The following is a 24,479-nucleotide window of genomic DNA, read 5'->3' on the forward strand; positions in this document are numbered from 1 at the left end:
GTATCTTAATTTATGGTAAAAGTGATAACTTGTACAGTGCTCCTTTAATAAAATTATCAACATCAAATGAACGTTATTTTGCTATGGATTATTTTGCACGTGATATCTTCTTACCATTCATTACACAAAGAAACACTTCTTTCTCCCGTTATTTAACTCTTTGAAACTTTTTTTGCCACAGTTCCCCGTTCGTTGAGTTAAATAAAGATACACTCTGTTATTGTAAAGTTATCAGAAGAAAAATGTGTCCATTAGTCTCAAAATAACAATCTAGCTTTTACGTGAAACGGATAAAAATAATCCACTCGGCAAAGGTGAAATCGATCTGGCAACTCGGTTGTTTAGCCGATCTGCCATTGAAATGGATAATTGTGTTATTCAATGGACAATTTGTTGATCAACTTTTATTAAGTTTATACAACTGTGAGCAACAGTTTACGGAAAAGGGAAAGGAGGAGAAGAGAAAATTGTAAGTAATATTGATACAGTTGGTAAATTATTGTTGTCAATGGCTTGAATATTATATGGATGCCGTATTTCTCCGTCCAGCGGACCAAGAAATCCCGGCAGGAAATATAGGGCAATGGAATTCGTTCGGTAGTCGAGTGTGTGTGTAAACATGTGTAGGCCGTTGACTTTTTGCTGACTTGTGAATAATATTACTCCCGATTTAGGGCTATGACAAATGTAGCAGAAATGTGGTTAAAATGATAATGCTGATCTGTGTAAGTCATCCATTATTGTTACCAATGATACTGCCACAACATACAGGCAAACTAGTGTGTGTGTGTCATTTCATGATTTTATCATCATAATTTATGTTGTTTTGATTTTAAAAATTGAGTTTTGACTTGCCCGGCTAGTCACGATTATCGCACTTTCAGTTTCCCACGCGTTTGAACGGGAATTGGATTGCGTACTTTTTCGATGTCTAGTGAGCAAATTTTTTCAATATTTTGAGAAAATGATGTCAAATTTTCTATTCTGTATTGTTTGGTCATAATGTCTTTTGCCAATAGTATGTTTAAAGTTGTAATTTTGTGTTTTTGATCATAAAGATCGGATATTTTCGTTCGATTCAATTCTGAACCCTTCGCATAGGGTGCCGATTTCGCAGAACTTTGACGATAATTTTGCCTTTTTGGACACTAAAATGCATTCGATCCTTAATTTTGTTTTAAGTCTTAAATTAGCAAGCACAATAAGGTTAGTACCATTTTTATATACATTGATAAAATTTGTAAGATTTTTTTTCAAGTTTCTAACCGGCGCAAATCGTTAAGTGTGTATTTCCCATTGACATCCAAAATGGGAAATACGAGTCTGATGGACATAGGAACGGCGTCCATGAGACTCAGCGAGTCTATGCCCGGCCCATGTATGACACGACTGAATGTTTCTGTAGCATGATACTGTTCAATGGCAATGCAATGTGCGGTGCTCAGCTCCAGGTGAAGACGACCGTATAGACGGATTGAATTTGAAGCCATCATTATATATGCATAATTTATTAATAATGTTGTTTGTCACATGATATGGAGCACACACTGGCTAATGAATGGCCAGGCGCATGACCCATCCACTCAGTCTTTAGAATGGTTGATAGCGAACTCAAAAATTATCTTGCCTACACTTAGTTTCAGAGAAAAATTTTACCGGTACTACATGTATAATAGTTTACAGTAAACCTTTGACGAGCGCGTACTTCCGCGATGTCAGGGCCAACAACGCGTACAGGGCAAAGTTCATTCATAAATTTCCACTCGGCGACATCAGATCGCCTCAGCAGCCAATAAGAGACATGTGCGTTTCAACACAGTAAATGTGCGATGTACATGTACACTCAAAATATGCTCTCGTCAAAGTTTGTACTGCAAAATATTATAGCATTATATAGTACTATATATATCTAGAAATTTCAATTGAATGAACACATCTCAGTTTTTATATCTTTCAACTGCACTGTACACACTACACAGTCCAACCGCGATCATGATTGTATATTTCGCTTATTTCAAACTACAATGCTAACGCACAATCTTGGACACATACTAACCAATCATGAGTGTGTTGGCATGGTTGGGTTCACTTTCACGTTACCCATGCACAGGCGCATACCCTGGCGTATATCTCACAGTGTACGCGAAAAATCACGCTATATCAGGCTGTATTCATTCAATTGAAATTTCTAGTATAGAATTTGATGTCCCAACTTACAGTTATGTTTATCCTCCTTTTGGTGTCTTTTGAATGGTATACAAATATTCAATGTTTTAAAAATGTTATGGTTTGCTCAATGGGCTAGGCACAGCCAAACCTGTTATTTAAACATTTTTACTGCTGATTATATTACACATTTGGGTGTAAAGGATACTGCGTGAACTCTAAACCAGATTCTATTGACACAAAATAAAGAGAAAAGATCACTTTTTTTTTTTTTTTTTTTTAAGTTGATTACTTTGAACAACATGGAGCATGTGCGCGTATCCACAGTGTAAGTGACAGCAAATATCGCAGAAAAATTGTAAGCGTAGCAAAGCTCAATGCTATGTGCAGATTGTGTTTTGCCTTATTGCTTTTTAGATGCAATGAAGGCCAAATAATGTGCACTCAGGGGTAGTGCTAGAACTAAACATTCCAGTGTCCTGCAGAAAATTAAAAAGTAGGGGGTCTGGAGTAGAGTTTGGTGAGTCCGAGTTGCATAAATACTACAAATACTGAAATAGTATGTCTGCAATAGCGCTATATTGAAAAACTGGGAACTTGCAGGAAATGTAAAAACAGGGGGGTCCGAACTCGATTTTGGTGGGTCTGGGACCCCAAAAAGCAACCTAGCGCTACCCCTGTAATAACAGTGTACTGCATTTGGACAAATAGCAGTCTGCACTCATATTGTAAGTTATAAATGGTCAGTACGTCCGGCATTTGATTTGTTGTTAGACCTGGGAAAGTGACCCAAGAAATTTGTGTCAGTGATCTCACTAGGATCCACAGCATGCTTGTCTATCATGGCACAGTTCTTTAACCCCATACATTTACACATCCATTGAATGACCTTTGAAAATTTGAGTACAAAAACTCATACTCTGCAACATGAGGTCAAATTTTGTACTATGATTGTTTTTTTGAGGTTATTGAACTATGCCATTGGGATGAGGCGTCATGGGATGGAGAAATCATCATATATGTACAATGTACCAGTGGCCTGAGATCATCACTAAAACTACAAAGCTACAGTACCTCAAAATTTTGTTGAAAATGTGTAGCCATATTGATTATGAATGTAGGATCAGTACATTATTTTTTCCCACCACAGTTGGGATACATGACATTTTATTGATACCTACAATAATTACTTCATAAAATTTGTCATTGACTTTGGTTGGAACAAACCAGACAACATATGTGGCATTGGAAAAAAACCCAAACAATTTATTCATACATCAAACATGTATGCAGGCCTAGCCTACCAAATTTATTTTGGCAGTTATTAACTTTTATATGTACAGTAGGCTCTTTCTTTGTTAATCAATTTTGTGACTGAAGGTCCTATGAATTGTGTGCCAATCGAATAGCAGTGTCAAATTTGACAGCTGTTTGGGTAATACAAGCTTGCTAGTAATGGTGGTAATGTCAGTACTCAATGAGATCATTTAGCACTAGGACTGCTGTGGCCTTAATGAATTAGAATTATACATGTACATGTATGTATTCAGATATATTGTTTATTGAATGGTGATATTTATTGCAACGACCTACACAAAATAGTCACATGGCATGATGTACATGTAGGGCCTATATCAGGGTTAAAGTGGTGTTACCAGACTGACAACTTCACCCCACTTTATTGTATAGGCTACATACTATCAAAACTTGTGGGCTCTTTTGTTTTAGTATACTATTACTATCCAGAGAGGTTGCATCAGCCTCGGCTTTGCCTCATTTGCTTGCACTTTATGCTCGCTAAGTCTGTGAGGGCCACATACATTGTACTGCGGATTTTTGTCATAATCCCAGTGAAATTTGAGTTTGACAAAAGTTCCAAACCGCTAGTGCAACTTAAAACATTAGAATTGGATTATTTTGTACAGGCCTCAATATGTAAGCACTGCAGGGAAATGGAAATGTGATTGGTGTATTCATGGTCCCAATTCCGTTGTGGTAAAATTAATTTGCTTCTGTTGAACAGCCAGGGATTTTGGCTCCCAAAATCCTGTTTTCCTCATGTGCTTACCTCAGTGTGAGATAAATAACACAATTTGAGACAAATCTGACAACTGACCTTAGCGCTAGTCTGATGTCACTAATATATTACTAGGCCTACAGTGTGTCACGGTATTTTAAGCCTATTGTAGACCTTCAGCAACATGGCCTACATAATCCCTGCCTGAATCATGATGGTTTGGTTACTAGTAAATGACAGACTGTCTCAGACTTGTCAACATCTGTCTCACAGTGATGAGTCTGCCAATATAGTCTTATGGCCAATGGCACAGTTCATCCCCATTCCATAATCAAAGCTCGTTACCTCTAGTTGTGGAGGAGTATGAGTTTCACAGGCTATGAGGCTATCAGGCTATGTTTGAGGCTGTAGTGTGATCTTCATAAATTTGCAACTAAATCTTTTATAGGCCTACCCTATTTTTTGTGACAATCCTAAAACTGAGCTATATCATAGACCTTGGCAATATGCAGAGAACTGATAAACCCAGTGACCGCTCCCCCTGAAAAATTGGAGCGATCACTTGATTTAAGTGGTTCTCAGGGTATAATGTTTTTAAAAGGCCCTATATTAATAGTATGGCTAATCAATGGTACCATACCTTTAAGTCAAGTTTGGTTGTGTTAGGAAACAGGATGGTAGCAAATCAAAATGTAGGCTTGGTAAAAATGGTTAATTATGCAAACAGGACATACAATAAAGGAGTTTCTATCAGAATCAGAATCAGATTTTATTGACAATTACTGAACATACAGTGTTGACTATATAGTTTTGACCAAACTACATTTAAAATGTTTAACAATAACTGCTAAAAATAACTGATGAAGAATAGATAATTAAGGGAAGAAATAGTCAAATAAAATAAATACTAGTAAATTGCTGAATGTACCTCTGAAGAAAAAAAAAAAAAAAAAAAGAACAGCGTCGCTGTGCTGTTAGTTCCATACATGTACACATTTTGTTAAATAATCCAGAATGTTTTATGTAGGAAAATTTCTCAAATGTATTCAATAATTAAAATCTTTTTAAATGGGCTTTTTAAGAAGCAAGCTCTACCACTGACAGCATTTAGGCCCCAATTATTTTTAGTTAATCATAACAATCTTCTTTGACCTGTAAATTGTGTAATTGCATAACTAATTTGTGGATGCCTTAGAACGGTTCAAATGTATGCATGCAGTAATTACAAGTATTTGCTAATTAGCATTGGATTTACTGGTATGCAAGGGTTTGTAGAATTTGTAAATTAATAAACCTTCCTGGCTACCATATGTATAATTTCTGTAATAACCACATATGGATGGTTGTTAAATTATGATTTTTTAAATGAAGCATAATTAAATGTGATACAAATCATCTTTCCATTTAATAGTCAGTTATGGTTATATTCGACATGTATGTGGTGGCAAATCTTGTGTACAATTGCACAAACTAAATATTCAAGAAATCAATACATTATTTACACATAAATTTAAGAAAAAGCTTCAAAAGGCCCTGGGGAGAGAAAAATGTTCAACCGGACCTATACTCGCTATGGCTATGCTATACATTAATGTTGTGGTTGTGTAGCGCACAGTTTTTCAAAGATTAAAATCAAGCTTTTGATCTCAACCCGACTGACATTAGTAAAGTGTTTTAGTATGATGGCAACAGTCAAATTATTATGTGTATTTTCTATTGGGCTATTGCAGTTGATATCCACACCCCTATGGAAGACATGATTGTAATCTTCTACATAAGGAGTGTGAATTTTAACTGGGATTATCTGAATGGTCAAGTCCATTTGAAATCTGCACCCCCTGTGTGTGAGACTAATATTAGGCTTTCATTTCCACATCTATTTTCCCAAGTTATGCCTTTTAGGTCATGTCTTTCATAGTCTTTCATAGGGGGTGTATGGATTTCAACTGGAATAGACCATTTTCAAGCTGCTCTATCCAATCCAGTTGATCATGTGTGTGAGATGCTTGTGGCCTGTGCTGCTTTGTGCTGGCTTGTGTTATCAATGTTGTCCCTGATGTTGTCACTTGCAAGTGAAATTGTATCATATTTGAAGGTTCGCCTAGTCGCCTACAGTAGTTCCTAATTTTGAATGGACATGTCGAAATGAGCTGATGAACTCAGTTTTTGTTCATGTTCATTCAAGATGCTGATGTTGATTAGTGCCAGTCTCAAATTATCGATTACAAAGTTGCATCATTACATTTAACATTTTGAAATACAAAATAGTGCAGAGCAGCCTTTGGATACATTTTGCATTATGAAGTTGTCAAGTTCAAATGTGTCAATGTGGCTAGGTCAAATTTAATTAACATTTTGCTCAACAAAAATTATTGAATGTCTTTATTTGAAATCAAGTAATCAGGATGAAAATCATGGAAAATCATGGAAATGGGTAGGCTATAAACAAGCTTGTAGTCCCTACCACCGATAAAGAGAGTGTCAAGTGACACAAAATTGGCAGTAGCATACAGTTTTGTAAGAGTAGCATTTCTACTTGTAAGAGTAGCGTTTCTATTGGTAACGAGGCAGATCATAATAGTACATGGCTTAGTGATAGTGCATTGAATTACTGGTTATCCAATCCTCACGTGATTGGATTCACAGCTTGATTATGGGTGTTAATTCCTAATTGTCAGTCGCAAGTTGTGTCCAAATGGGTACCAATATCTTAAGAGTTTGGAAGTTTTAAGGTGGGTAGTTAAAATTCACAGGTGATTTTAAAGTACCGGTATGGAAATTATGATGTGAAGTTATCCCTTTGTGGATTAAACTTTGGGTCATTCACCAACATAGCATTTCTCAGGTGTAACACATGCTCAGCGCTTACCCTCATCTATGAGCTTGCTATTTTAGGGTTTCATGATCAAAGGAACTGAGTTTTTAAAAAAGAACACTCAAAATTTCAAAAATTCAGGATTAAATTTGTGTTGGTTGGAGAACCACTTGTTCCATGAAGTTGTGCAGTGGTGTAGCCAAGGGGGCAGCTGTCCTCCATGTGAGAAGTCTTGCCCCTCTCCCTGTGGGAGGGCTTTTTTTGTATTTTTTAGCCCATTTTTGACCCTTTTCGTCAAAGTTTTGCCCCCTGGAAATTTGTCTTGCCCCTCCTTGCCCCACCCTCTGAAAAGTCCTGGTTACGCCACTGAAGTTGTGGAGTAGACACTAAGTATTTCATTTCTGTCACATCCAACTGATTTCTATTTGGTGTGATTTCTCTTGTAAGTAGTGGAATATCACCATCACATCAAGCCATTGAAATCTCAAGATGAGACGCCTGTGTGAACATGTGTGTATTGTCAGTCAGGGTAATCATTGTAATGGATAGCACCAAAGGTGTTGTAGTGTGATAAAAAAGATAGAAAAGATACACAATTCGTTGACCGCAAAACCTAGCATCTTATTTACGTGATTATTTAATCAGGATTGTTGTGGCAAATTAATTATCATAATTAATAATAGTTAATTAAAATGGCAATTTTTATAATGGACATTTGACAAAGTGCAGTCAGTCAAATTCAAGTGCATCAAGTATCATAATTATTTTGATGATAAAATGGTTAAATTTCACAATTATTTTAAAATAAATGTAAACTTTGCAAGAGATTTATAGAATGGTGCATCATATTTGGCTTCTTATGACAAGAGTCAATACGGGTGCTGTAATTCTGATAGGATAGTGTTTATGAATGTACTAGTATTTGACAGGAAAATTTAAAAATAGTGTTTGTCAAATTTTAAACATTAAATTTAAATAAAAGGTAAATGTGAACTTGCAACCCTCCCCAAATATAGAATAAAGATTAATTTCATACTTCTATGTTCCAGTTGACCTTGACATGGATAAAAGAGGAAACTCTGATCATGCTGAAAGATGCTTTTCTGGATAAAATGAGGCTTGATACCAAATAAGCCAAGTACCATATTCATTCCAATAAGCTCTTAACAAAGTCATTTTGGGTGGGGGCTTATTTTTCACCTGGTTTACCTAATTTTTTCGTAAGGGGCATTTATTAGAGATGAATTTACGTATGTTATAAAAGGGTCCTGAGACGTTCAAGTTTACACAGGACTTTTAGTCTTCCAGCTATTTCACTGTATCAACGCCTTTCTGTCACTTCAACATTAATGGTACCCTTAAGCGAATTGAAAATACCGTAGGTGGGCGCTTATTGGAACGATTACGGTATTTGTAAAATATAAATGTTGTCAAGATTCTGAAATTTACTGAATACATTCACACTATTCCCTTTATATGTGGCATTAGACCTTGATTTTTATTGTGGGCTGCAACCTGGGAAGTGGGTCTTAAATGTTTGCAGGGATTTAAAATATAAAGTCTGTGTACATTTTGATGTGGTACATAGGGCCTATAGGCTTTATAGAATTGAATATAAAATCTGCTTATATCCCTTATCCTATAAAAGTTTCAATTCGTGGTATTCCAAACTTGAAAGCATGGTGTAACCTTACTGATTTTACCATTGGCCTTGGCTTTCTATGTTTACCAGGGTATTACTCACACTACAAGGTGCATTGTCAAAGGTCATGTTAGCTTACAGCTGCCAAGCCAGCTCCATTCACTGTTATTCTTTAATCCTCATTGGGAAACCTGCGCTTATCACTTTATTCATGCCATTTATAGAAGTTTACAGGTGTTCAAGGTGTTTGTATTCCACAGAGAGAGAACAGGAATTTCCTATATTATGTTCCTGTGTTACTTTGTCAATAGTGATACAAGTTTATTGTAATAATTGAGGCTTTTATTTGAAGTTTTGCAACAATTTTGTTAACACATGTGGATGAAATCCAAACCATCAATTTCCTTTTATGCACCTGTATAATGTAAACACCTGTTTTGTTGGAAAATGTGGGATTATGAGGGTTTGTGTACAATTGTTTTGGAGAAAAAACAAGGAGGCATTATGATATTTTATGAAATATAGGCATGCTGCAGATTTAAATAGTTTTGATTTAGGGATTTAGTTTGGCCAGAGATCTCTGATTTGGCATTCTTTTGAGGACAACTGCTAAATTCAAGGAAAGACAATAAATGATTTCCTCATCAGTGGCCCTAACCAAAGTATTCTGCCCTAACCTTAACCCAGGACTTCTACTACTTGTCAGTGCCCATATAGGTAGGAAGTTTTGGTTTAAGGGGTTGTGGCTATAACTTTTTTAAAGGCCAAATTCATACACTTGATGGATTCACAGTTGTTGAGTGTCTGTGTCATGATTTGCGAAATTGAATATTGTTCATGCAACATTAAAGGAGATAACTTTATACTTCAGAGGGAAAACAGCAATTCAACCTGTGACAAAATATTTGTGTCTGCAAATCCCAATATTTTCAAACACTTGGTTCTGTATTGGGTCAACAGCTTAAAACCTACCACTTGAGGGAACATTCTTGAAGGCACTAGAGGATTCTGGACAGGAGCTCTGAAAGGTAAAGATATTGAAAGTTGCAGGATATGCTCTTTACAAAAATGCCCAAATCTAATTTTTGATGAATTTTCAAAGATTTTCTGATAACTTGCCTTTAATCTGTAGACTGTAGCTTCAATTCTGGTAGGAACTTAGTCATTAAATTTATTTAAAAATTGGCATGTTTGCAATGTCTGACATAAATGTAGGTCAAATATTGGATATTAGTGACTGATGACACCACATAGATTTTAGGTGATGTTTTACACACCTGTAAATTACATAAAACCTGTGTGTATTTAGAATATTATTCACTTCAATTCACTTTCAAAACTTTGTATTTATTGTGCATACTCTCAAATACTGATCGAAGTTCAGCTAGAGGTGAGAACCAAGTGCAAGAGTGTTGTGTAAAACCCAGTTTCCATTATGGTATGGAAGTGGTGAACTGTATAAATAAATTTTTGGCTACAAATATTAGGTTGTTTACTACTTTTAAACTTGTCAAAATTTAGTGAATGCATCCCATCCTGTCAGAGAAGATATCTTACACTTCCCATAATGCATTTCTTCCCTGGTACTGATTTGCTATTTGGTGCATGATGGGTCGACAGTGACAAATAGTATCTCAATTAACAGCTAGCTGGCTCATCCAGATCTTGCAATTGTGGTATTTTTTGTCATTACCGACCCATGTTGCTCTGAATAGCAAATCAGACTCAGTATAGGGAAGAAATGCATTGTGGGAAGTGTAAGATATAAATCATCTCTGGCATCCCATGCTCATGCACAATACCCCCGTAGTATAGCAGATACTAAGTACTGTATTATCCATACCCATTTCATTGGCTGCCCTAGTGCCTGTGCCCCAATACCCACAAGTTATAAGCACCCATTCCATTTTAACCCTAACACAACTATAAAAGTCACTAAATCTCACTATGAAAAACCACTGCGCATGCATGCATCGCATGTGATGCCATATATGCAATCAGCCCAAGTCATACCCATGGAATTGCTGGCTGGGCCAGCAAAACCCAAGTGGCTATCGATCTGTGATCTTCTGCTTGGCATGCGAGGGGTCCAAGGTTCGAAGCCTGGTGGTACCAAACTACCAAGTGACTTGTTCATCTTCTCTCCTTTTTTTTTCTTCTTTCCCTTCTGATAGCAAAAACCAATGAGTTGGGTAAAGGGTTAATGAACATGTTTTTCCTAGATTGAGGCCTATTAACCCTAGTAACACAACTAAAACTCACTAAATTTCACTATGAAAAACCACTGCGCATGCATGCATCGCACATGATGCCATGATGCAATCAACCCAAGTCATATATACCTAGGGTATCACTGGCTGGGCCAGTGAAATGCAAGTGGCTACTGGTCTGTGATCTTCTGCTAAAGCATGCCGCCCAGGCGGTTAATGAAACAAATATGGTTATGTGTGGGTGCATTGCAGTACACAGTGTTTTCATATGTACTCGTACATTTTAAATATGATATCCATTTCAGATAGTGGGCTAAATCTTGCTTGGGTGGATCAGATGCGGTAACAAATAATTACACAATTTAAAAAGTAAGATTGTGTAAGCACCCATTCAAAGCTTTTGATCTGATGACTTTTCTAGCAAGTCACAGAAGTGTTGTGATCCAAATAAAGACAAACATATCCACTTAACATACGTCAATTCCCATTAAGACAGGTGATTTTACACAAATGTGGGGGTGGGAATGACCAGAGTGGGCAATAAGATAAGTCTCCTGTCCAGTAACAACCAATAACTTAGATTAATGCTGGTTTCATACTGCATGTATCATGCCGCTTGCCGCTGAGTGGTGTGACGCATGTGCATTGCAGACAAACGGACACAATCAAGGTTTGTTATTGGCTGATACGTTATGCCGCTTGCTGCAGTGGCAAGCGGCATGAAAGTCTGATAGGGGAACGAGTAAAAGTTGTGTATTCTTCATCAAAAGGTCATTGTCTGAAAATTCTATTTATGTTTAGGTAGTGCATTGCACCAACTAATATATTGTTAAGCAGGCAAATCTTCTGATTCTGCTTCTTCTGCTTGTTCAATTTCTTTTGTCAAACCCTCTTTTAAAATGCTACTAGTGCCAGACAGTTACACTGATTTTGACTGAACTTGGGCACAAGAAGCACTGACCCAAGCTTGATATCATAATTAAAGATTAATATATCGTTTATAATGGTTGAGGTCAAATGTCATGCAGAAGTCATGACAACCAGAACTTCAGAAGCCACTCACCTATTACATTCGTGGCTCATGAGCCACAGCTACTCTAGTTGATTTTGTCTTGGTAAGATTAGTGATGTTACTGTGAAGACGTATCATGAGTAATTGGTTGTTTGAAGTTCTTGAAAATAAAAGTTGAAGTTTACCCTCAACAAATTGTCTAAACTTTAATATAAGGTTTGGTATTTTAAAAAAGCTTATGCCTGTGTGGGAAGATGGATGTGTAGAACAAAAGAAAATAAAAAGGCAAATTTCCGCGTTGATGTGACGGATTGACAACCAGAAGTGAGTAAAGAAACACAGACACAATGTGGAGGTGCTACAAGTAGGAGGAGTTGTTCTACCACATCGTACACACTGACTGTGACTCATGACAATTATCGGCAAGATTTTAACAAAGAATTGTCGTATTTTATAAGTGTATCCATTGATTTTTCCAATTTTTGTGTGTGTTTTAATACCAAGGCCACTCTAATTCTCAAAACTAACCTTGAATCGGAACCATGATCATGATGATAAAATTGGCAAATCGCACTATCAGTTGCGTGCAGAATATGGTAAGCGTGTAATGATAACAAAGCACTTACAGCCATCTTGCAGTGAACTGTGGATATGTTATTATAAATCTCATGAGATGAAGATGCGATGATGAGCCAATGGAATGGAAACAATGTGACTAACAGCTAATCTATGTCATCTTGTCTCATAACTAGTTCAAAGAGCAGTCGTCAAGGTCTTATTCTAAGAAAGTTGGTCTTCTGAAATAATCGCGATAAAGAGCATGATAACGTAAATATGGAAAGGGCAAAATTGTGAGCTGAGCAAATGGGAACAATGTACATGTAATTTGCTTACAAATTGTGAATGGAGATTCGAACCTTGTTCAGCATATTAACCAGTCTTTGAAAATATATATTTTTTTTCTTGATCATGATATTGATATTAGTTTTAAGATTTGATGATACAGTCAGATAGTTTAGTCTTCTTCATTAGCATCTATCTATCAATGTTTTTGGAACTTTTCTCAGCCTTCAGAGTCAGACTCGCGTCTTCATCACTTCATCATTATTGTTTGTCACTATCTTTAAAATCATCTGTTTTATAGGAAAAATTTTACAGAAACTACTTAGCCTAATGCATTTGGTTTCTTCTAAAATGGTGAATGGTTACACTAGAATGTATATTTATTTACCATGGCCTGTAAGTTCTGTATATCAGAAGAGTCATACAAGTTCTCAACTTGGTGATGGATGGGTGCAGTTTGCACTTCCCTGATCTGATGGGTGGAAGGCAGTGGAAATCAGTGTTACAGTTGAGGAAACCACTTTCTAGAAATCTGTAATTGTTTAAAGAGCCTACATGTAGATGGACAGTTCATCTCCATCACTTTTGTCAGTGGTGATGACAGTTTAATTTTTGATGAAAGGAATAATGAACTTCATATTTTTTTACTTCAATATACTCATGGGACTAGTCTCAGACTGTCCTTTCCTTTCTGCTAAATCAGTAATGTAGTGGACAAGATATCAGAGAAACTCTAGGGATATGAAATTTATTAAAAATGTATAGGGAAATAATTGCCAAACCTGGCCTCCAGTGGTTAGGATGGTACCCTTGTCCTGAGTAATCTGGTCAGTTTCATCTGAAATTAATGAAGATTCCAGTCTAGATTCTGCTGGTCTATCATCAGTTTCAAATGGTCAGTGGTCACTCATTGGTCACTGGTCACTTTTTAAATTAATTCTGAATACGGGTCACTTTTAAAATTAATTCTTATAGAAAACTAATTTATGTCTCACTGCTATAATGTAATAGATATCTTTAATTAAAGAAATGCAAAGACACTTTTGTCCACCATTCTACAAAAAAAAATAGGTGTGAAATTTTGGGGTGAAATTCACCGCCAAAGACAACCCAGGGGATTAGTGGACATATCAGATATAATCGTTGTAAAAAGTGAAATAGTAATGATATAGTGTAATCGTAGTAGTCCCAGTATTGCATATTATACCCCATTATGCATGGCGCATTATGCATTTTGAAAAGGAGTCACGATTATTAATTTATATATTATACATAAAGCCCTCTTAACGCTCTCGATGGTTGGCACTCAGGCATCAAGCAGAGCTCAGTTCCCACTCTTGTGTTTTGTGGGGACTTTGGCTCCCTCATCGCTTCATCAGTAGTCATCACACTTCAAACTAGAAGCATCCCAGGATGATTAACTCCTTGCAAAAGTGTGTGGGTGCTTCTTGAAAAAAAAATCTCATCTGGAAAAGTGCTAAGTTTTCATAATTTTGAGCAAAACTTGCCAAAAAGAACTCAGAATTGTGGCAAATTTAGGTTCAGTTTGAACATTTTAGAGCCCAGAACAGTGGAATATTTTTGGGTCTCTTTTTAGTCAAATTTATATGTTTGGGATCAATTTTTTCAGAATCCTATTTGCATATTCTCGCTTCAGCCAAAAATCAAGGAGTGTGCCATGTTACATTATCTAGCAGATTAATAAGTCATGAAATAGTCATGAAAAAAAGATATAAATAGGATGATTTTTTTTTTGCAGGGGGGGGGCACAACTCTAAAATTTATGTTCAGTTTGAACATTTTAGAGCCCAGAACAGTGGAATATTTTTGGGTCTCTTTTTAGTCAAATTTATATGTTTGGGATCAATTTTTCAGAATCCTATTTGCATATTCTCGCTTCAGCCAAAAATCAAGGAGTGTGCCATGTTACATTATCTAGCAGATTAATAAGTCATGAAATAGTCATGAAAAAAGATATAAATAGGATGATTTTTTTTGCAGGGGGGGGGGGCACAACTCTCCTAAACTTAAAAATACCTAATGGTAACAGAATTTGCTGATATACATGTAGGGTTTGAAAGTAAAGTTCCAAAAAAATTATCTAAACTCTTTGCAATTTTGTGGTTTATTGTGTACGAAAGTCGTTGGAAGGGTTAATGGGGAGAGCATATTTGTGTGGATATGGTTCCTCGGCTCGATGAAGTCCTACCACAACACGTTTGTGTTGGACGATCATTGAATCTGATCATTGATTTACCTCGGGGGCCTATCCTTAATGTATGCTAATATACGGACAATAGTGGTCAAGTGAGAGGACTGTTGATTTGCTTTGCAATATGACCGGGGTCCTTTCACAGGAACAGATGATTTCGGGTAGCTGTGTACGCCTGGTCTTTACGTTAATAGTGGTCCTCTTTTGTTTGCAGATAATCTGCAGTAACTAGTATAGATTTTCTTCGGAATAATGACTAGCTACAGTCCTTTCACTGGAGTAGACAACATTTTCAGCTGGCTGTACGCCCGGCCTATTAAATAGTGGTCCTCTTTAGTCTGTAGATAGGATTTATTAGTCAGCTGCTCCTCGTTTGGATAATGAGATGGTTTTCACTGGAGTTACATCAACTTCAGCTACATGTAGTTGTACGCCTATAAAAATAATGGTCCATAATATCCTCTTTTGTTGGTAGACAGTCAGTAGTATTATAGTTCATCGAAATGACTACAGTCCTTTCACTGCAGTAGACAATTTCCCTTCAGCTAGCAGTGTGCTCGGCCCTTTCCATGAAAATAGTGGTCCCCATGGCAAGGTTTTACAATAATATACACCACCCACGAGCTGCGCTTTATTCCATGAGTATGCATCGTTCTCGGATTAATCAGAGGGTGTATGACATGGTGGCATACCAGATTCTAAAGTTGCACCATCATATTGTTGATAGATGGTCAGTTAGTTCCTCTTTGGAATAATGACTACAGTGTTTCACTCAAGCAGACAAGTTCAGTTGGCGACAACTCTCTAGTCTGAAGGTTCCCTAGTCCGAATGCTCCTTAGTCTGAAGATTCGGTGGTCCGAACACGTAAGTAACCATTCGCTAGTCCGAATTCTGATAAAGGTTCGCTAGTCCGAATATTGGGTTCTCTAGTTCGAGGGTTTGCTAGCCCGAATAATAAAGAAGCTTTTCTAGTCCGAATATAGAATAAGGCTCGCTAACCCTAACTCTAACCCTAAACCCTAACCCTAACCCTTACACTAACCCTTATTCTATATTCAGACTAGAGAACCTTCGGATTACCAAACTTAATTTGGTTTTCGGACTGGCGACCCTTCGGACTAGAGAACCTTCAGACTAGCGACCCTTCGGACTAGAGAGAAGTCACAAGTTCAGTTAGATGTACTTTCCCGATAAAAATAGTGGTACATCATCCTCTATTGTCGATAGAAAGTCAGTGTAATTTTTTTCCTTTGGAATAATGATTATGGTCTATTCACTCAAAAATGTCTTTTCAAAAATTACCACCACCAGTTTTTTTCTGACTTTTTTGTGGTAAATCATCAGTTCAGGCATGGTATCTGATAAGACACACCCCATAGATATTTGTAAGCAGCTTCCAAGCCTGATAGTGCCTAGGGAAAGTGGAGATGTCTGCCATTGTCTGGTGGGTATATGATGATGCTGAGGCTAACGAATAAAGTTACTAAATTGATTATGAAATGTGCAATGGTAGAAGATAATCCGTTGGATTATTTTGATCCTCGTGTCTGCCTGACGCTCTTCACTGTACAGTATATACGATAGATTCCAGAGGCTCAAATTATCCAGGCTAGACTAGCTAGTTTATCTTATTATATAATGTTAATACCATTATGTATGCAGGTCTTGTTTTTAATTTCTCAAATTCCATGCTTGAACTGGTTAGGTTTCATGTTATATCAACTGTTTTACACCCATGGCTTGCGTTGGTAAAGTTTGGTAGGCAATATTATTTTACAGAGAAAAATTAGTTTCTTGCTTCAATGCACAAGTCTTACACAGAAGTCTACTTTGGAGAAAAAAACGAAAACCCAATTCAGGAAAAAAAGAGGTGAGATTAATAAGTTATTATTATTACCGTATTGTCATCCGAGTATGAGTTTGAGTAAAGTCACACCTCCCATTTTTCGAAAAATTGCAGAAATTGTAAACAAATAGCTAAATGCTAGGATCATTCATGGTTGACTTTAACAACAACAAAAACAAAAAAACAAAACAAAAACAAAAAAACCCAAAAACCAATAATATTTTGTGTTTTCAATATTTAAGTTATAATTTAAGTTCACTTCATATAATCTATTAATGATTTTAAAATATATTGGGTTTGGATTTTTTTTAAAGTCAACCATAAATGATCCTAGCATTAAAAGTCCACTCCAAATCCAAATAAAAATTCCTTTAAAAAGGAAATGGGCGTACCAAAGAAAACTGTCAATGATTTAGGGTATTGTAAATGTTTAACATAAGTATTGGGAATAATGGTATTAATGACTGAACTGGGACACACACTTCCCCCACACACACACACAGAACTTAAGGGTTGGGGTATGAGCGTTTGGAAAAGAAGTAGGCCCTATTAATTAATAATTTAGATTTTTTTTTTGTTGTTGAAATTCAGGTATAGTAAATTTTTACCTACAAAAGGGGTGGGACTATAATACTGGAACAAATTCAGTACCGTATTGTTCCTAATAAGCGCCAGTCTCTATTAAACACCCACCCCAAAAATTTTCCACAATGAAAATTGAAAAAGCAATAAAATTTACCATTATTAAATGCAAATATGTTACAATGTAGATCATTCCTAGGTCTCACTGGATATTATAGGAAATTAATTTCTCATGATGATAAGCTATTCCTCCTGCAAACAGAAGCATCTAAAACTGATATGGGTGGTGTTATTTTGGTCATTCAATGTAAAAACGTACACAAAAAAATGATCCCTAATAAACGCCCAGTCTTCATGAAATGTCACAGCCCATTAGGAACAATACGGTATACATATATGAATTTAGGAACCGATATCTGAAAGTATACTGCAGTGTCACAAATCAGTAGACTTCAGAGTCTATGGTCCCACGCAGTGGATTAAGGGCTGGGGTATGAACGTTTGGACAGTATTTATTTTGGGACATCAGAGCACATCAGACATATCAATTGCATTCTGAATACGAAGAATGTCATTCTGATATCAAATAATTTTGATTTTTGAAATTCGCAATTTAATACACATTTTATGGCAAATCATTAAAAATTGATATTTTTGATATTTAACAGTACTTGAAGTAAACTTTAGAAATCTGATGATTTATACTTAAAGTGTATGTAGGTGGGATGAAAAAGTCGACGATCAATTGAAAATTTTGACCTTTTCAGATTGAAGATATGGATTTTTTTCCCAAAACACCAAAAAAAATTAGGTCTTTTGGGAAAAAATCCATATCTTCAATATGAAAGGTCAAAATTTTCAATTGACCGTCGGCTTTTCCTCCCTGCTACATACACTTTAAGAATATAACATTAGTTTTATATAATTTACTTCGAGGACTGTTATATATCAAAATTTGAAAAATATCAAATTTTTATAATTTGTCATAAAATTTGTATTATATTGTGATTTTCAAAAATGAAAATTATTTGATATCAGAAAGACATGGTTCGTATTCAGAATGCAATTCGATAGGTCTGAGGTGCTCTCATGTCCCACAAAAAATACTGTTGAAACGCTCATTTTAGATCCCTTTAAGGTTATACGATGTATCGTTGGTCAAAGCAGCAGAAAAAAAGTAGTTCACAGCATCTTACGAATGGTAGTGAGCTTTAGCAAAAATTGCATTGCTCAATTCCTGGCGAGCGTGTAGAAGAATTCAAATATCACAGGTACTTTTGTAGGTCCTGAGGTTCTTGAGTTATGTTGTAAAGAGGGCTGAAACAACAACACTTTTGTAAAACGTACATAACTCATTAACGACAATAAATTAAGCAAGTTTTCAAAATATATGATTTGTAGAATGAACTTTTGCAAAACACCAAAGTGTTATTTTTCAATAATATATTGATTCAGATAATGAAAAGATGGTCAAAAAGACATCTCCTGTTGCATGTATTTTGTGCATAACCCAGCTTTTAAATTGTACCATACTAAACCACAGACTTCTATTATCAGTGATTACACTTATAAATTGAGATACCAGCATGTGCAAAAATGTAGGTCTATACTATAACCATGAATAAATTGCTACATTATAGCTTAATTGGTTGCCCTAATTGGCAAGCCTAATTAGTACCAATCTAACTAAAGACAGAAGGCCTGCAAGCTGATTTGTGGCAGGACTGCTTGGTTGAACAGTATTCTACTAGATTTGTATTATTACTTGGTGAATTGAATATTATTGCAAGAGATAATTTGAAACCATGATGAAATGTGATTTGGTCTACTCATAATTATTTATAGTGTCCAAAATGGTACTGGGGTCTATATTGCTTGTGAATTTAATAACTGTTATTAACGTCACCAATGCAGATTCTTTTAGAAGCTTCCTGAAATTCCTTCATGTGGAAAGATTTAGATTAAAATACCGGATCAGATTAAAAACAGATAGCATTGTAACAGAATAAAAAGTCATGTATAAGAACTAAGTAAATCGTATTTTTTTGCATAAAAAGGCACTTTAAATTTGTTACCATGCACTGTTTGTCATGACCGCTGCCATCTTGGATTCAAATCTGAAGTGAGTTATTTTTCAGTCCAATTTTTAAGGCTTTTTGCATTGACAATTTGGCTCTTATAAATGCCCCCCCCCATAAAAAAAATCATGCTCCTGGGGTGTTTTATAGGAACCATACGGTATACGTGGTAGGCCTATTGATATTGCAATCTGAAATGTTCTGTTAAATACTATGAATTTTCAGAGAAAAGTTAAGCATTTTATAGCGAGATATTTTAGTGGCACTATTAATTTTTGTGATTAAACTCTGAACAGTTTATGGTCCCTTTTCTTTGTGGTTTCAGACAGCTACATATCAAAAAAATATTTCCAGAGGCTTTTAAATTTGCAGACTGCAAAATGCGCGAAAATAAAACACTGACAAACATTTCCCAGGGCTGTAAGACAAGAAGAGGATGTTGGTTTGACAAAGCCGCACTTCAAACAAAAAGTTTCTATTTGCTAACAGTTTTGGTTGGACACCAAGTTGATAGCATACCAAATCCCTATGCAGAGTGTACGCATTCACATTATACTCATTGGGGAGTGCTCAAGCAAGAAAAAATTAAATGTGCTAAAGTCGGTAGCTTGCTACGTGTCTGATAAATATGATGATATCAAACAATGGGTGTGAGCAAAGAACATCATGTCTTGACAACAAACAAGGGACCAGAACCACATTGTGGCAATAATGTCTTGTGTCAGTCGTATGGTGTATGATTGGTAAACTTGTGAATGATTTCGACCAAGTCGACGGTGGCGATAGAGCGGTAGGCAGTGAGTCATATTTATGCATATTTGATATTCCGCTGGCGAGCGAGTCGGTTGGTGTAGCAAGAGAGAACACCACGAGTCATGATGGTATAATAATATTGCCCCACAGGCTCTTGAGCACCTCCAAAGTCGCTTGATAAATTCGTAATTTGTTGAATTTGTTCATCATAAGTCATTTGGATTAAATGTTGCGCGGAAACTGGAGCTCATTATTATGCAGAAGAAAATGAAGATGAAAAAGTGCTTCATATTTTTAAGTAAAATGATTACAATGGGTCTTAAAAGATTTGGCATTTATTTGGGTGAAGTTGAAATGGATAACGAAGTGGTATTTAGGTTGGTATTGGTGGCAGTCGGTCTGTTAGTAAGTAGGTTATTACTCGACAAATCAAGCCCTACAGGTTCAGAATAGGGCTACGGGCAAAACAGTGGTTAGTATTAATAAAGTCGTTCTCTGAGGCGATTTTATTGTTCGTTAGCACTCGCAACGCTTTCTTTGCATAAAATATTAAGGATAATTACTTAGAAACACTTTGGGGCTAGTTGTGTTTGTTTAAAATTTCACTGGATTAATAATGTTATGAAAATACATACGGGTCTGTATATAATATGAAAAGAATATCTAATTGGAATTAAATGTTGATATTACTTGTTTGAATTGTCACCCATATGTATGACCATTTTTACAGGATTGACAAATACTAAGTGATAGCCTAACCTTGGTTAATTTTAACTTGTTCATTCACTATGGACCACAATGGCCTCATCCCAATGGCATAGTTCAATAACCTCAATTAAACAATCATAGTGCAAAATGTGACCTCAAGTTTCAGAGAATGAGTTTTTGTACCCAAATTGTCAAAGGTCATTCAATGAATGTGCAAGTATATTGGGGTTAAAGAACTGTGCCTTGATACATGTAGATTTAATCCAGAGAGGGTCATCAGGTCAATTTGAATGGAAGAAAGAGCCTTGTCTGTAAAATCAACATGTTTTGGAATAAAGTTGATTCAGGGGTCTCTTTATACCAGGAATGTATTTCTTTACCTCATAATTTGTAGGATATTGCAACAATTGGTCAGTTTTAAAGTCCCTCCAGCTGGACTTACATGTAGTTACCCAAAATTTGGGGGTGTAGATTGGCTGTGAAGGGAAACTGCACTTTTTTGTTTCCCAAACAAGGGGTAAAAGAAGAAGGGCAAATACGGCAAATATGTCTTCAGGACGGCAAAGCTGGGAACTTTTTTTAATGAGTACATATTATCTGGGAACTTATTTAGAGATTTATGTACCAAGGTAAGTTTCTTTACATGTAGGTACCTAAATAATTTTAAGAAACACACAAGCTGAATGCCTGAAAGGGAGGCAAAGCTGGGAACTTTTTTTCATATGAGTATATTATTATTTGGGAACTTGTTTAAAGATCAAAGCACTTTGATGGGTTTCTTAGGGTACCTAAATCATTTTAAGAAACACACAAAAGCTAAAAAGAAAAATATACACATTTTATGTCGAACTGGTCAACTGCCTTCTTGTCTGCATTATGTAAACAAACAACTCTTCACAATGATTTTGTATTTGAACAAAAGAAAACATTAAAAGAAACTCAATGTCCTGTTTGAGAGCCAGTGTAAACCTTCACTTTTTCACATGAAGCGAACAATTCCCCAAATCCATTCTCCGTGCACAATCAAACTTCATGCTTCATTTGAAGTCATTGTTTCACAACATATGGATATTGGAGAGCGAGATATATCGCAGAAGAAATGTGAAAATAGTCTAATTCTGTGACTAGAAATGCAATGAACGGAGTGACCTCTTTGTCAGAGATGCCTACTGGCAAAGTTTGGCAGAAAGATCTGTGCCAAGATACTTGGCCGACACTAATCCAACCAAATGTTGAATTTTTTATAGTGGATAAATTGTTGCATTTAAAAATGTGATTGTGAATCATCATGAGTGGGGTAAAATGTGTGGTCGGTAGCTTATAATGAAATGCTAGATTTATAAATGAATTTTAAAATTTACTAAAAAGTTACTATATATTGTAGTGGAGGATGTCAGCTTATTCAAATTTGAAATGACACATTTTTGTTTTGTTGGTAGGAAATCGTCACAACAGATGTATTATAATTGGAGTAAATATAGGCTGGGGAGAAAAGGAGGGCACGTATATCGGCATCTAGGGGAAACGTGTAATGAGTGGAAATTGGGGCAGAAAATGACAAAAATGAGCTAATTTGAGAAAGAATTCTACCATGTACTCTAGATTAATTGCATGACATATCTCATTTATCCCCGTAGACTTGTGATGATAAATTCCATCAGTTGAAGATGGTTTCGGGGTAGGTTTTAGGCTTTTTTATTCACCGAAAAATTTACCCACATTTGAATGACTAGGCAGAGAAGAAAAACACAAAATCGCTCTATTATTTTATGCCCGAGCAACAATATATAGCCCATATTGGTATACTTCCATGCCCAGAGGACACATCAATTGTACTTTGGTATAATTATTACGTAGTTGAATTCACTAACAATCAGCAATTACTACATGAGAGGAAAAACAACGAGAGAAAAAATATATCCCTCGCAGAATCTTTCATGTGTGTGTGTGTACAAATATTATTTCCGTTCAAGGGTGAACCCAACTATGATGTCTTAAAACTAAAATCAATAGTGCCCCTCAACCGAACCCTTAGCTGCAATTAATTCAGCAGTAAGTGCCGGGACAATAATAATTTGAACATTTACACTTAAGTGACCAATCACCTCGGGCGTAGCTATGTATATTTTTTTTCTCCGTAAAATCTTCTCGTTAGTGGTGAAGTTAGTTCTCAATCATGGTCAATATTCTCCATGATTGAGTATAGCTTTGAATTGCCACAGGTACGTAAACACAAGAGTCTTACAAAACTACTTTCCCCTGAGAAAATTGAAAAAATACAAAAACAAAAGAACGGGATCCAAATCTTGTATTTCAACTCAACTGAAAGTCTTGAAGCATTTATAACAGAATTATATGTATTTTACCCATTAGAAAGTGCTTGCACATCAATATTAGTGGGTGAAATTACAATCTGTGATCGAAAAAATCAAAGAAAATGGAAGCATTTGTGAAAGATGATTCAGGATTTGTGGGGATGATAGATAGTATGAATATTGGTGATTACGTCATGCAAACTGCACGGCTCAGTAAAAAGGCAAAACAAATGCCTCAAGCATGGTGTGATTAATATAGCTATTTTGAAATTCAAATGCAGTCAGGCTTGGCCGGTGTTAGTATGTTAGCACGTTTGGTCATTTTAAAAAAGGAAGTTATATGCAAATTATGAAATTCTAATTATGTTGTGTTGTGGGCTACTTTTAATTAAAGTTTTATTTTTCATGGTGTGTAGAAATTGTCATTGATGAATAGATGAAGAACACATATATATATGAATCTATACTGCTGGACATGCAGGTCTTACGAAATGGCATTTCCTGAAAGACATAAATGTTTGTAGAAATTGGCATATTTGGGCCAGCTTGGTATAGACCGGGGATGGGGGTAGTGCGAGCCGTAACCCTCTCCTATTATGGGTCAATGTCGTTCCTACGGGAAAATCATTTAAAACAAACAAATATAAGTTTCTATTTCTCGTACCAAATGGTACAGTTCCAGTATTATTCGCCAATGATTGCAACATTGTTGACATGAGAATGTCCATCATGCATACAATGTAAATGAACTTTGCTCTTTTGGAATTACCTTCCTTATTACAAATGTACATTTGTACTTGAAATCGCCTTCCCACACCAAAGCAAAGTACTTGTTATGACGCGAGATCAACACGTGTAAGTGTACAAACACACTCCACAAACGGTAACTTTTGTCCTGTGTGTGTGTCCCTTGTGTGTACAGAGCGGCCAATGCATGGCTTTTATGACTTCATAAAGCTGTGAGCGCACACCAGACAAGGTTGAGTAAACTGAACGAGTCAATTATGACCAGGCCATTTCGACTTATATCAAAGATCATAAAAACGCAATTTAGACTTCCAAAAAATGGTAATTATTGGTGATTGTGGCGATTGAAGCCATTAAGGGGACAAGAGTGTTTATTTGACTGGAACTAAATTGCCTCTGCTCAATTATGATGCCCATTGAATAAGCTCGATTCATTTGTATTATTATCAGTGTTGAAAAGGATTGTAATTCTTTATACATCATTGAACTAAGTCAGCCATTTTGATTTTTTTTCTTTCCCGAAGAGATCTTC

General features: G+C 36.0%; 1 protein-coding gene across 1 annotated transcript in view; it reads left to right on the forward strand.

Moving 5' to 3' along the window:
- Positions 1–339: 339 nt before the first annotated feature.
- Positions 340–24,479, forward strand: part of LOC140159578 (plexin-A2-like) — a 348,956-nt gene continuing 324,816 nt past the window's right edge. Inside the window, 1 exon segment of the mRNA XM_072183069.1 lies at positions 340–469. The gene's annotated coding sequence lies outside the window, so the exon portion shown is untranslated.

The sequence above is a fragment of the Amphiura filiformis genome, chromosome 8 (assembly GCF_039555335.1).
Source record: "Amphiura filiformis chromosome 8, Afil_fr2py, whole genome shotgun sequence".
Lineage (NCBI taxonomy): Eukaryota > Metazoa > Echinodermata > Ophiuroidea > Amphilepidida > Amphiuridae > Amphiura > Amphiura filiformis.